This window comes from Humulus lupulus, chromosome 2 (assembly GCF_963169125.1).
Source record: "Humulus lupulus chromosome 2, drHumLupu1.1, whole genome shotgun sequence".
NCBI classification, from domain to species: Eukaryota; Viridiplantae; Streptophyta; class Magnoliopsida; order Rosales; family Cannabaceae; genus Humulus; species Humulus lupulus.
This window is the reverse complement of record NC_084794.1, coordinates 296,318,568-296,333,878: the sequence shown is the minus strand read 5'-3', so window position 1 is coordinate 296,333,878 and position 15,311 is coordinate 296,318,568.

Sequence of the window (15,311 nt, the reverse complement as noted above, 5' to 3'; positions counted from 1 at the left end):
TGCTCAGCTGTCGGTAAGAGGAAGTCCTCCACTATGGGAATCATCTCGTCAACTTCATCATCATCAACTACTTCATCAACAACATCTAGTTCCGCTTCCCCATGATAAATCCACCTCTCATAACCTTGATAAAACCCCCAATCGAATACATGTGCTTCGACAACAGGTAAAATTTCAAGCCTATTATTTATGCATCTGACACACGGACACCTAATTCTTCCATCAGAATCCTTATATTCCGAGGCCATCCTCAAAAATGATTGTAGACCATTCCAATATTCTTGACAAGCACGATTTCTCAATGTTGTCCAAGTCTTGTCAATCGCCATCTAGAGTGTTACAAGAGTCTGTGAGTTTTAGTAATGTGAAAAGGAATGGATAACAAAAAAATTTGTTATCATTTTTTAAATCTTATGCAATATTATAATATTTTATGATGTTTTATTAGAAAATGTTATTCAAATTAAAAAAACAATTCATTCATTATTTTATTGTTAATACTTTAAACTTATCATTTCTGTGTCGATATCCCTGTAATCGATGGTTGTGGTCAACAACCATCAATCACAAGCATACCGAGACAGAAAAAATAAATTATTATAAGATATGTAGTAATTTTTAAGTAATCATTATTAATTGTAAAAACTTTTATTAAATAAAATTTTCAATTTCTATATTCAAATAATTTAATAATAGTTAATATTATTAATTATGTAACATTAATTATTAAATTAAGTAATTAATAATATTAACTATTTAATTAATCATTATTAATTTTTAAGATTTGTATTAAATTAAATTAAATTATTCAATTAGATTATGTTATTTAATAAAAAATAAATTATTATAAGATATGTAGTAATTTTTAAGTAATCATTATTAATTGTAAAAACTTTTATTAAATAAAATTTTCAATTTCTATATTCAAATAATTTAATAATAGTTAATATTATTAATTATGTAACATTAATTATTAAATTAAATAATTAATAATATTAACTATTTAATTAATCATTATTAATTTTTAAGATTTGTATTAAATTAAATTAAATTATTCAATTAGATTATGTTATTTAATAAAAAATAAATTATTATAAGATATGTAGTAATTTTTAAGTAATCATTATTAATTGTAAAAACTTTTATTAAATAAAATTTTCAATTTCTATATTCAAATAATTTAATAATAGTTAATATTAGATAATAATATTTAATAAATAAATTAAAATAATTTCTTATAATAATTTATTATTTATTTAATTAATCATTATTAATTTTAAAGACTTATTTAATTAAATAATATTGAATCAAAATTTTATTATTTAATAAATTAAAAAATTAATTTTTATAAGATATGTAGTAATTTTTAATTAATCATTATTAATTGTAAAAAAATGTATTACTATAAAATTTTCAATTTCTATATTAAAATAATTTAATAATATTTAATATAATTAATTAGATAACATTAAAAATTAAATTAAAAAATTAATAATATTAACTATTTAATTAACATCAATAATTTATTATTTAAAGAAAATTTTATATACCACCTTTTTCAAAATTGTGTGTTGTTAACTTCGAGAATTTTAGTTTTATTTTTTGTTCATATCAATTTTGAGTTATTTCCTACAAAACTTTAAATTATTTGTACATTATTAAAAAAGAGTTTTATTATACAAGTTAGGCTATCTCAAATGGTTGAGTGTCTTAGAATATGATCAAGCTTATATATGTAGATCTAAAAGACTAAAACATCATTATCAAGTTTCTCTTTCATTCATAATAATTAACCATTAATATATTCATGTCATAATCAAGCTTAGCAGAATAAACAGCGGCAAAACAGGAACTGTAAATTGTATAAAAAACATATTATCAATGCTTTTTTTTTTTTATAAAAGTCCCATTCAAATACTATAAAATAATTTATTTTATAAAAAACAGAGTAAACAAACAAACAGAATAAACAAAAAGAGTAAATAGACAAACAGAGTAAACAATGATACATACTTGAGAAAAACCCCAAAGAACCTTCAAACTACAATACTGTAAACGATCCAAGTCTGAAATAAAAATACATACACACAATCAATTTTGATAAATCCATAAATAAAATTGATAAATCAACCAAGGTTTGAAAAAAAAAAATGAAAGAGTCATCTGGTTGTATATAGCAACAAAGATAGTTCTTCCAAAATTAGACAGGGCGCAATATAGCCCTAAAAGCAGACTTAAATCCCTAGCACAATCAAAAAAAAATTTCGAATAAGGTGTTAAAAAAAATTATAGAAGTGACGAAAAAACTCTTTAAGAATTTAATAAATTTAATTAAAATTAAAAAACTAAGAGAGGCATTTTCACAAACTCTTAGTATGTATTAAAAAACTCTTAGTTATGTATCTACTCTTAGTTTATATTATCAAAACTTTGCCAAAGTTTATATTATCAAATCTATAACCCTTACAAAAATCAAGTAATAATGAGTTTACTCTGTTGGTACCTCTGGCAATCCGTTTAACCCCCTTTAGCAGTTCCTTGGCAATTCTGAAACCTGCTGTAACCATAGTGTTTATGAATTTTCAGCTCTTAACACTAATTTGAAAATCAAACTAAAGCCCCACAAATATTCATATTTTCTTCCAGAAACAAAATCAAAAACAAATATCTCATCAAGAAAGTACCACAAGCATCAAAATTAAAGAGCAGTCCTATTTCAAGCACAGGACATAAGAAGGTAAATAGTAGAATAAGCATTCCATATATTTACACTTCATGATTTCCTTGAACAGATGCACATTCTATTATAACTAATACATATATCATAGTAATTAAATTTTTGAACAACATTAATACTACTAGTACTACCAACCAACAGAATCTAAGTGGACAAACAAAATCATTTTCAAAGTTTCCAACTTGACTAATCAAGTGCCACCTTAATTGAAAATTGCTCCTTTCTTCTATCAGACTGATACATATCACTAAATCTTTTCTTAATTTTCTATTTAAAAGATAATTGTGTGTTATGTAATTCAAAAGGAGATAGAGCTAAACTACTGCAGAAATAACAACTGAGATTCTACTTCCAAGCAATCAAAATCTGTGATTGGTGGCATATAGAAACGGCAGTAGTCAAATCGTGAAACACAAATACAAGAAAATGATGAAAATTATTCAACCTATTGATGAGACATAAGCTATACTATGGTTTATTAAGAGCAACAAATTAAGCCTTGCTTATCCTACTAGCGAGTCATGACCACTCAACTCAATCTTATATTTTTGATAACGATGGACAATGAACATAAGAGCTATAACTTCCATAAAAGTACAGAAACTGCATAAGTTGAGCTTAATATAACCAATTCTTCACACAGGCATTTTATCAAACATTATGTATACATATATCAACTACAACAATATCAATCAATAACGAAGCACAAAACGCTATAAAATGGCAAGAAATTGACCCCCGAAAAGAGAAAAGTACAGAGAGTAGATATTTACCATGAATTCGTGATAGCTGAGTGGAGGCTTTTGGATTGGGCGAGGCAACGGGAAAAAGAAAATGAGAGAATAGTGCGAAAGGAGGGTTGGAGAACGTCGCGCGGTGGAGTGGCGGTGCGGTGATGCGGCGACTGCGAGTCTGAGAGATGAGAGATGAGGAGTGAATAAAACTAAGAGTTTTTTTAACACACATCTATAATAGTATTACCGGCGGGTCTCCGCCGGTAATACATACATCACCGGCGGGGTCCGCCGGTATTACTCCGCCGGTAATACATCATCGGCGGAGGTCCGCCGGTATTGCCCCGCCGGTAATACATCATCGGCGGAGGTCCGCCGGTATTGCCCCGCCGGTAATACAGCATCGGCGGAGGTCCGCCGGAATTTCCCCGCCGGTAATACAGCATCGGCGGAGGTCCGCCGGAATTTCCCCGCCGGTAATACAGCATCGGCGGGGGTCCGCCGGTATTACCCCGCCGGTCTTAAACTATTACCGGCGGGTTCCGCCGGTATCACCATACCCGCTGCCCCCGGCCCGCCGCTATATCCCTTAGCCCGCCGGTAAAATGGTCGCCGGTATTAAATTTGAAAAGTCAGTTACGGGTATTTTGTATTAGCGGCGGACCCAGTACTCCGCCGCTAATATACTGCACATTACCGGCGGATTATCCGCCGGTAATAATTCCGCCTCTAAAAACTATATTTCTTGTAGTGTTAATTGAAGTCGTGCATCGTTTGAATATATATATATATATATATATATATATATGCATCGATCTATATCATCACCAGATCTCAGTCGACACATATGTATAAGATGGATAAAGACCTTTGATATTAGGTAGATACTGTTCGTACGTACAACTAATTAGACTTAGTTGACTACAACTGTATCATCTCATATATATATACTTCAGTCAACTTCATTCAATATATATATATATATAATATCTATATATGATGGATGAGCTATCACAAATCAAATCAATATAATAACCATACATAATATACACACTATACTACTACTACTATTATTTCTCCTTTATTTTTAATTAATTTAATTTCACCACAATATCTATATATATATAAGTACATTATAAGTTGATGGTGTTATCAGAGACGACGTACAACAACTAAAAACCCCACATTTAATTAGTTAAAAAGACTACCACTAAAAATTGATATCATTTCGCCTACAATAGTAGTAAAAATGCACTTTTTCTCTATTTTCTAAGCAAAAAAAAAAAAAAACTAATAATAATTAATATTTAGGAAAAAAAATAAATCACTTTTTCTCTTTCCCTTATTTTTGTGTCTGTTTCATACCGAAATGAGACAAAATGTGTATATATAAGGGCGGTGATTTTGTGACAAATGAGCTGTATATTAATTATTTCTAATTTTAATTGCTTTAAAGATTTTTCAAAGTAGTACTACTCTTAACCAAGAAGCAAAACACAACTAATTCCGTGATCAAATTTTGGACCTTGAATCACCGACCCAAATCCCAACTCAAAACCATTCTTTTTTTTTTCTTTTTTGATTTTGTGAAATAATATATATATACACTTATGCAAAAAGTTGTTATTTCAACTTTATAATTTAATCAAATAAGTATCTATCTAGGGATCGAGATCGAGTACACACCAACAAACCAATAATGAAATTAATGAAAGTAATAATATAGCTAACTAGATGGACATTGAGTGGGAAATAAAGATGAAGAAGAAGAAGAAGAGAGAAAAATATGCAGTGAATTAACCTTATATATAGTAATTATTATTTACAATAATGAACTGAGAAAAGTCAATTACAAAGCACTACATGTCCACTTGATTGATTTAATTATATATATATATATAAATATTAAGTAGTGGGTTGATGATGTATGCATAGAAAAACACACACACTAGTAGCTTTCTACCAAATCAAGTATATATATACATATATAGGAAAATTTTTAGTATTTCTCGATCTGTGAACAATTTTTAGCGCAATTTTTTTTATGACCGTGTATATTGTAGCTATTTAGAGCATCCTGCAAATTTTCAGAAAATTCTGAATAATTTACAGTACCGAAAATTAGATTCAAACATGTTGATTTCCACGCGCATAAAAAAAATTAGTCATGCGTGCAACATGTTTGAACTTAGTTTATGCAACAACATATTTGAAGCTCCTATAGGAGAATTCCCCTACATATATATAGTGAACGAATTAAAGGATAAATAATATATCTTAATTAGTGGTTGAATATTACTATCTTAAGGTGCTCAGTATTATATGATGTGACACTTTATGTTTGGTTAGTGATATCATATAATAATTATTAAATAAAAATGTGTGGTACCCAATATATTTGATTGCATCAATAATGATATGTCATTTCTTTATAGTATTGCACCCTTAGAGCACTCACATTGGGTGCTCTACTCCATCCTTTAAAATACCTCATCAAAACATACATTTTTCTATTTTACCTCTAAGTTTTACATTATACCATATATCAGTTTCTCTATATATTTCTTTACATCATTTAAATATTATATCTTTAAACATATTTTATTACTTAAAGTAAAATAAAATAATTGGAAAAGAAAAAAAAACTAATAAATATATACTAAATAGAGAGAGAAAAGTTATAAAAAAATATTAAAATATTATATAAAGGATATGTAAATATTATGTAAATGTAGATATGGATTAATTTGAATTTGTGCATAGCTATTATAAATATATGTATAAAGGAGCTGATGGAAGATGTTTTTATGAGTTTTAGCTAAATATTATAAAGAAGGTGTAGTATAAAATATATCACAAAAACATACATTTTTATAATTTACCTCAAAACTTTTACATTATACCATACATTTGCTTCTTTACATTATTTATATATTATATTTTTAAAAATATTTTATTTATTTTAAGAAATAAAATAATTAAACATAATAGTATCACACTCATATATATACAAAAGTTTATAAAAAAATAATAAAATATTTATAACTTGATGAATAATATTTCACTACATATAAAGAAATACTATTCATTTTTAGGTAAAAAAATATAACGTTACATTATCCAATAAAAGGCTACTTAACTATTTTTTCTCTATATTATAAAGAATAACACATTTTAGCTCATCCAATGTGAGTGCTCTTAGCAATTCTCTTAGTGGTTTGGTGAGTTAAATAGTAATATATTTATTTATATACATACACTTATTATGTGTGTGGCCCATTATTTTCTCTCATGTTTAGGACCTAACTTCAAACTATCTATATATATATATAAATATATTCCTTGGTTGGAAATCTCTTAATTAATTCTGATATGGAATTAATTTTTTTTTTAAATATTGAGCTGATCGATCAAATATAGTTGAATGTATGTGGAGTGTGCCTCATAATAATTTGGAATATTTGATGGCATGGACCAATAATTTGAAGCAAAATCTAGGTGAGGTGATGTCACCTAACTTTACCGTTTAACGAATCATTTTTTAATTAACACTATATTCAGATCGAGCTAGAAACCCAATATATATATATATATATATATTTATGATATCACTACACATAGATCACAGTACAACCACTACTCAACATTGTATTATTAATAATAATTGGTCAAATTAATTAAGGACAGCTCTCTTCACATCAGTTGATCCTTGATAAGAATATATACAGAAAGCAGATTAAATGTGTACATATATATTTACATATATAAAACTATTTTCATATATATATATATATATATCAGAACGTAGTCGTTTTTGAGGAGTTTCATAAGCTGCACATACGTTAATTAATATAATATATAACATGAGAATATATAATATCCGAGGATATATATAGAAAGTAATATATATTTAAGTGCACATATATGAAATAAATAAAATGATACATACACATGAATGTTTTAATAATATGTGATCGAGACTTGTATACACATGGCTGTACATATATATATATGTATATTTATTGAAGATTATATATGCGGGTGCACACGGGTTGGGTTTTCGGGTTTCAGGTACATCGGGTTTGCAGGTTTCGGATAGAGGAAAGTAGTACTGAATCCGGTCCGAAATTTTCGAGTTCTAGGGTGATTTTGGGTTTGGTCGGGTCGGGTTTGGTTGAGTTTCGAGTGATGATTGGTCCAAAAATGGGTTTTTGGCAGAAAATGGACCTTGGCAAAATTTTTCGAAAATACTATTTTTTTGACACTTTTATATTATTGTTTTGTTTTTAACATGTTTTTTTAACTTTGTTGTTAGTTTGGTAATTTTTTTTTTTACAAATTGGGCTTTAGTAATTTTTTTAATTATGTTCTGGTTCGGGTGTAACCCAAATCTGTGTGTCCTTAATTTCAAAACCCGAACCATGTCGGGTTCGGACCGGATTTCACCCGAAGTCGACGGATTTAGCAAAAAGTCGAGTTTTCAGATTGCAGGTAGGACGAGTTTTAGAGTTTTTCGGGTTAAACATTCACCCTAAATATGCATGCATTCTTAATGAAGGCTATTGCTAGGATATATATATATATATCACTTTCGTCTTGATTGTGTGCTGTCTTTATTGCTTAGTAACTGTTTTAGGTAGCATGCATGGGATATTATTAGGAATTTTTTTTCATTTATTAATGTATTCTCATCAACTTAATTGTCCAAGTATTTTGTAGAGACAGATATTGGATTCAACAAAAACTACAATAATGTAAAAAAAAAATGGAAAATACAAAATTGTACTAATTATATGATTTTGAATATATATATATATATATTCTGGTCATTAATTATGTAAGTGTATGTATTCATGATTATTATTGCGTATGGCAATCTCTGGTCCATTGAAAATGGCTGGGAAAGGAAAAAACTGTTCTTGAATATAATCGATTAACAACAATTCATAGCAGTGGAATATATATATATATATTTATATAGATATAGATATAGATAGTATGTATGAAGGAGAATATAATGAAAAAAAAATTACATATAGAGGAAACATTTATTAGTGCATCCATCATCTTCATCAGTAATATATATATATATATAACAAATATATATTATAATTTGAAAAGGAAAATGCTTTCATTTAGAATCATCTCGATCGATAATTGTGATCGGCATTAGAGCTGTAAATATGGGCCGGGCTTTTGAGCACGGCACGAAACGGGTACGAGCCCGGGAGGCACGAGCACGACACGGCACGAAAAAATATGGGCTTGGCCAGGCACGGCACGACACGGGCTTAGCACGGCACGGCACGATAAGCTCGAAGGCACGACACGAAAGCATGAACAAACTAGCCCGAAAACACGACACGATAAAAAACTCGATATTTTGACATTAATAATCATAATAAATTTTTATTTGTCAATAATTAATAAATTAAAATGATAATATATGTCTTATTTTTTTTTAATGTTTATATTTTTATAATTATATTAATTTATTTTAAGATTTGTTAGTTAAATTTTTAGCATTTATTAGTATGTATTAAAATTCTAATAATTATATTTGATATAATTTTGTGTAAAATATTGTTAAAAAGTATATAAAAATATCTAAAATTATAATTTAAACAAAGAAATGTATTTTGTTTGGTGGTAAGTCCATTGATGGTTAAAGAGGAGGTGGAGGGTTCAATTCTCCATCCTCACATTATTTAGCAAAAAAAAAAATGGGCCTAAAAGTGGGCTCGAATATAGAAAGTGGGCCGGCCCGACACGGCACGACATGAGCCGTGCTGGGCCTACTCTTTCAAAAATGGGCTGGCACGAGCACGGCACAAATTGAGCCCGGCCCGAATTTACCGGAGGCACGAAAAATGTGGGCCGGGTCAGGCGGCCCACATTTACAGCTCTAATCAGCATCATAAAATTACTTTCATTTAAGTAATGGTGTACATTACAGTTACGACACGCATCTCACCAGTTTTCGAGAAATTCTAAATAATTTATAATGTCGAAAATTATAGTTGTGCATATATAAAAATGAGAATGCGCTTAAGAAAAATGTCGTGTACTCTACTTTTCGGTATTTTCAATTTTTTTTTTTTTTATAATTTTCCAAAATTAATAAAATATTTTTATAAAAAAAATTATAATTATCCATTTACCAAAAACTGAGAGTAATATTCCCATATTCTTGTTTTAGGTGGGGAACAACCGAAGAATTTGTACAAAGAGAGAGATCTATAATTGAAGTGTAATTATTATTCTTTGGAATAACATCAAGTTGTAAAACACTGCTAAACCGATAAGTCATGACATCACACACACACACTTCTATAACTAAAGTAATAAATTGAATCTTTGTCTACAAAATACAGCTATAATATAATAAAACAAGTCAAATTAACCAAATGACTATCAATGGGGCCAATTGATCATATACAGCGGAAGCAACTCAAAAACTCGACTACTTTTCTCTTATCACACCAAGAAAAAAAATCATTTTTGTGTGATGATGTCATTGTTGTTTACTCAATAAAAAAACCATTATAACAATACAATAATTTGTGAAGATATATATCTCTTCTATATAATAAGTGTGTAAATAATAAATTTTTTTTTGTTTTAATAGTTTTTTATTTTTTTTAATGTTAATTTTAGTAGAATATTCTTATATTTAACCGTAATTTATAAACTCTTAAACTTACATAAAATAAAATCAATTATTTAAAAAAAATTAAAATGAGATATTTTACAATGATAATTATTTAAAAATAATAAATAATAAAACAAATTAAAATAAGATATTTTTGAGCTATTTTATAATAATAATTATTTAAAAATAATAAAATCACTCATTTTATAACTTAAATAAAATTTAATTAAATTTAAAACTCACTTATGATAATAATATTATATTAAATATATAATATAATCTACTGTGAATTAGCAACAAATTTTTTTTTAAAAATCTAGTAAGAAACTTAAATTTAAAATCCACATATAATATTTAATATTACATTAAACATATAATATATAATCTCTTGTTGTCACTCTCAAATACAAAAATAACATAAACTTAAACTTAAACAAAAATAAATAAACTATTTAATTAAAATAGGATATTTATTTTAAAATTTATATGACATTAATATAAATTTAATAAAAATAATTAATAAATTTTATAAATAGTATATATATATATCTAGTTCAGATCAATGTGGATAATGTTAGATTTTCTTAATTAATTATGTAATTTTAATTTATTTATAATAGGGAGGTTTAATATATAATTTTAAGGGCATGAGTTTGCCAAATTATTTTGTAGAATATATTAATTAAGTTTTTCTTTTTACTCATATTTATCGACGACACAATATATGATATAATAATATTTATTATAGTGATTAATGAATTTTATAATTATATTTGCATTGACTATAATTAAAGAGATGTTGCATATAGCCGCCATCGTCAAATTTGTTCCAAAGCTTTGGAGAATAATGTGTCCAATATATTATCTCATCATCAAGTAATGTAGCTAATATATACATATATAATTAATATATATATAATGTTTGGTATGTCCTATTGTTTTGTATTGTATTATATAGTATTATTTTTATACAACATTGTGTTTGATATTCACTTATATTAAAATGTTGTATTAAATAATATTATGTTTAGTATGCAATTGAATTGTATTATACTGTATTAATTAAAATTAAATAAAATAAATATTTTAAAACAATATCATATGTAATACTACTCCAACTCCGATCCCAGACCCTGAAACCTGGCCCTGGCAGGGATATCAACCCCAGACCCCGACCCCGACCACAACCCCGATCCCAAACCTTACCACAGTACAACTTAATTTAAAAAATATTACAATACGAACTAACAAATACCATTTCTTATGTATTTAATAATACATTTGGTATTGTATTAAAATTTGTGACTGTAATAATTAATACAATATAAAATTTAAACCAAACATAATATTCTACTTATTTAATATAATACGGCATCCTTATACGGCATGACGAATGTGCCCTTATAATATCTAATATTATTTGTAGAGATCACTCCTAATATCTAATATATATATTTCATGTTTTAACAACGATTTTTTCCCATTGCTTTTTTTCTTTCATTTATTCGATGAAAAGACAATATCACTAGGGAGAACAACATTCTCTTCTTATAAATATTAAAATTTGTTCTATGTGAGTTTTTTCGAGTAATGCAAGGGTGTGTAGACCGTTTCTCTTCACTGCGAGATTGATAGACTGTCTTACACGATTTGGGCAGAGTCACAAAACACGTTCGTTTTAATTTTATTTCTATGTCAACTCATCAAGTACTACTACAAATTCGAAAATTGTTCTAGTCTGTTATCTAAACTACTCTTGTTTACTTAATAATAATTTAAATGGTGCTTACATGGGGACCATTTTTCACAAAGATGTAAAGGAAAATGAACAACCCACTAGCTAGTTTGATGATCAATATATATATATGGGAATTTTTTTATAGGGGCTTCACTTTAAGCTCTATCGGTAGGGCTCTCAGTGTTTACAACCCGTGAACAATTTTTGAAACGATTTTTTTTATGACAGTGTATATTGTAACTATTTAGAGCATTCTACAAATTTTCAGAAAATTCTTAATAGTTTACAGTACCGAAAACTAGGTTCAAATATGTTGTTGCACGCGTGACTAATTTTTTTTATGCGCCTGGAAAACAACATGTTTGAACCTAGTTTTCGGTACTGTAAACTATTCGAAATTTTCTGAAAATTTCCAGGATGCTCTAAGTAGCTACAATATATATGGTCATAAAAAAAAAGTCGAGCCGAAAACTGTCACGGGTCAAGAAACACTGAGAACTCTACCGGTAAGGCTTAAAGTGAAGCCAATTGTCCTATAAATATAAATATATATTTATATTTATAGTAGCTAGGTTAAGGTCGTTATGGCCACAAGATCACTTGGCTTAATTTATTGGCTCTTTCTGTAATGCAAGAGTCACTTGAAATAGGAAAGGACCATGTAAGCTAAGGTGGAGCTTTTACGATCAAATTTTTATTTATTAATTTTTTTCTCTCCATTAATTTCAAAAGTTTGGAATTATATTAATTTTTACTTTAAATTTCTATAGGTAGAAACTATATATAACATTCATTGCTATTTTTCAATAATTGACATTCATACCAATGAAGCTAAAGAAAGAAATATGTTGACAAGGATACATATATATAATATTAATAAAAACTTTTGAGATATCTATTAATTTGCATGATAATTATTAAATTTAAAAAAAAAAAAAAGTTGATCACGCCTTGTAAAGAAGTGGTTTTTAATTAACACTATTTGTGACGATATATACATGATATATAAAAGAGATAATAATATTCGTAAAGAATATTCTTTTAATTTATTCTTGGTAGCCAAACATCGATCACATGCACCTATTATTTAATAGCTATAAAGCAATATTTAGCTTAGTACATGTATATATAAGTACTCTCCCTCTCCATCGATCGATCAAGAATATTCATCGGAATATTATTATCTGAATAGGAGAAAGAGGTACAATAATGTCCCATATGAATAAAAATAATAATAATTATAACTTTGCAAAAAATAATAATAATACTAAATATCCTTCCACTCATCGATCATTTTGACTAAATGGACTGGCCTTGATGTGTTAAATTAAGTAATCGATCAACTAATGATCAATGTAGTTAAATTGCAATTAATATATATATATAATGTTGATATTTTTTACACAAATTAATATATATATAATTTGATGATAATGATAGCTTAATTGTTCTTCATGATATCTTAATAGTCTGAAATGATATGCTTCCCTTGGAATATAGTTAAACACAATTCTCATCCCATTTATAATCCAACATATATAATTTGGAGATAGTAACATATATATATATATATAAGAGAATAATTAATAATTTAATATGATAAATAATTTGAATGTGACCTCTTACTTTACTTATATATAAATTCGATCGGTTTCAATTAATATATATATGTATATATATAGGACTTTGTGTAACACCACTTCCATAAATTCGATTCCATTGATATATATATATATATATAAAAATATTTATACATATCTATGACTACATATTCTAGATATATAGATAACCATCTTTGATTTTCATTACTTAATTATTCAATAACCTAGTCTTAATAAGAAGAAGAAGAAGAAAATTTTTTATTATTTTATTGTATACTATTTTTAATACAACTCAATATTAGGCCTCACATGTCATAATTTAAAGTAAAATATGTGAGACACGATATTGATTTGCATCAATTATAATATAAAGTGTTGGATACTATAAGATGTCAAATTATAATGTTGTTCCCGATAGATTAGATAATGACAATTTATTGTTAAATTATAATATCTGACATGTAATTTAATTTTCATCATCCAATAGTGGAATTCCACGTCAACTCGAAATGTGATTCTACCATGATTAATAACATTTTAGAAATGATATTAAAAAAGAAGAATATTTTTTTTTTGTTTTTCTTCACAAGCGAAATGAATCATATTAAGAACGAAACTGAAGTGGAGGGGCTGATCCCAGCCAACAAGCTAATTGTCTAGCTAAAGCGTATGCAAAGTCAAAATATGAGGCGCTAAAAAATAAAGCTAGATATAAAACAAAGTTACCCTCATAAATTTAGACAAAACAATTTAAGACCACATAATTGAGACGTCCGAACAAAACAAACTACTTAAGCCAAAAAAATAACCACCTACAAAATAAATAAAAAGTGAATTAGCACGCTAAATAATGATATGAATTAATTTTTTTAATATTAGAAGAAACATCATCCTAAATTATTAATTTTATGGATAAAAAAAAACTATTAATAACATCTAAACTGGTTATTATGTCCGATGGTTGGAGCTGTCTCTAACATTATCTTTCAAGATACAAGACAAACATACGAACGCATAAGACAAGACAATAAAACACCTACAATACAAATAAATAAATAAATAAAAAGTGGATTGGCATTCTAAATAGTGATATATTGATTCTGTGTGGTCTTGAATTAGTAAGTAATTAAGCCCATGGATAATTTTGTTATTGGGTTTAGGTATGCAATTATATATGGGCTACATGATATGACTATAATTTTTAATGTCTGATTTAACATGTACACACACATCTTCCTACATTCGAATATATACTCTCTTTCTTTCTTTTCTTTTCTTTTCCAAACATAAAGAACAACTTTTATTCTATCCCTAAAAAAGAAAAATATATTTTTATGAATTTTGATCGGTTGACAGAATTTTATTTTAATCAATTGATCACATTTTAAAGAGATTTGAAGCTATATATTTGATATGTTTGGTATCAAATAAAATTATAATTTTTTAGGAAAATAAAATCTTAGTAATAATATCAAAGGAAATTTTTTTTTTTTTTTTTTGGATAAACGGGAATATATACTAGAATATTATTATATTCTATATCATAATCAAATAAACTCTATGACAATATCCAACGGACTATATCAGAATGACATATATCTGTGATGTAAAGTTAGAATATTATTATGCTATTTAATTTTATGTCACGTCATTTTTGTCATACTTTCTCAAAAATTAAAGCTGGTGAAGAGGTTTGTTGGTAATGCATTTTTTTTATTGCTAAACTAAATGGAGGCAATGGATAAAGAAATAGAAGATCCAACAAAACTTTTGGAGTTTCATTCTTAATATTCTTTATATTTGTTATTGTTTGTGGGCTTAGGTGACAAAAAGCCCGAAAGAATATGGC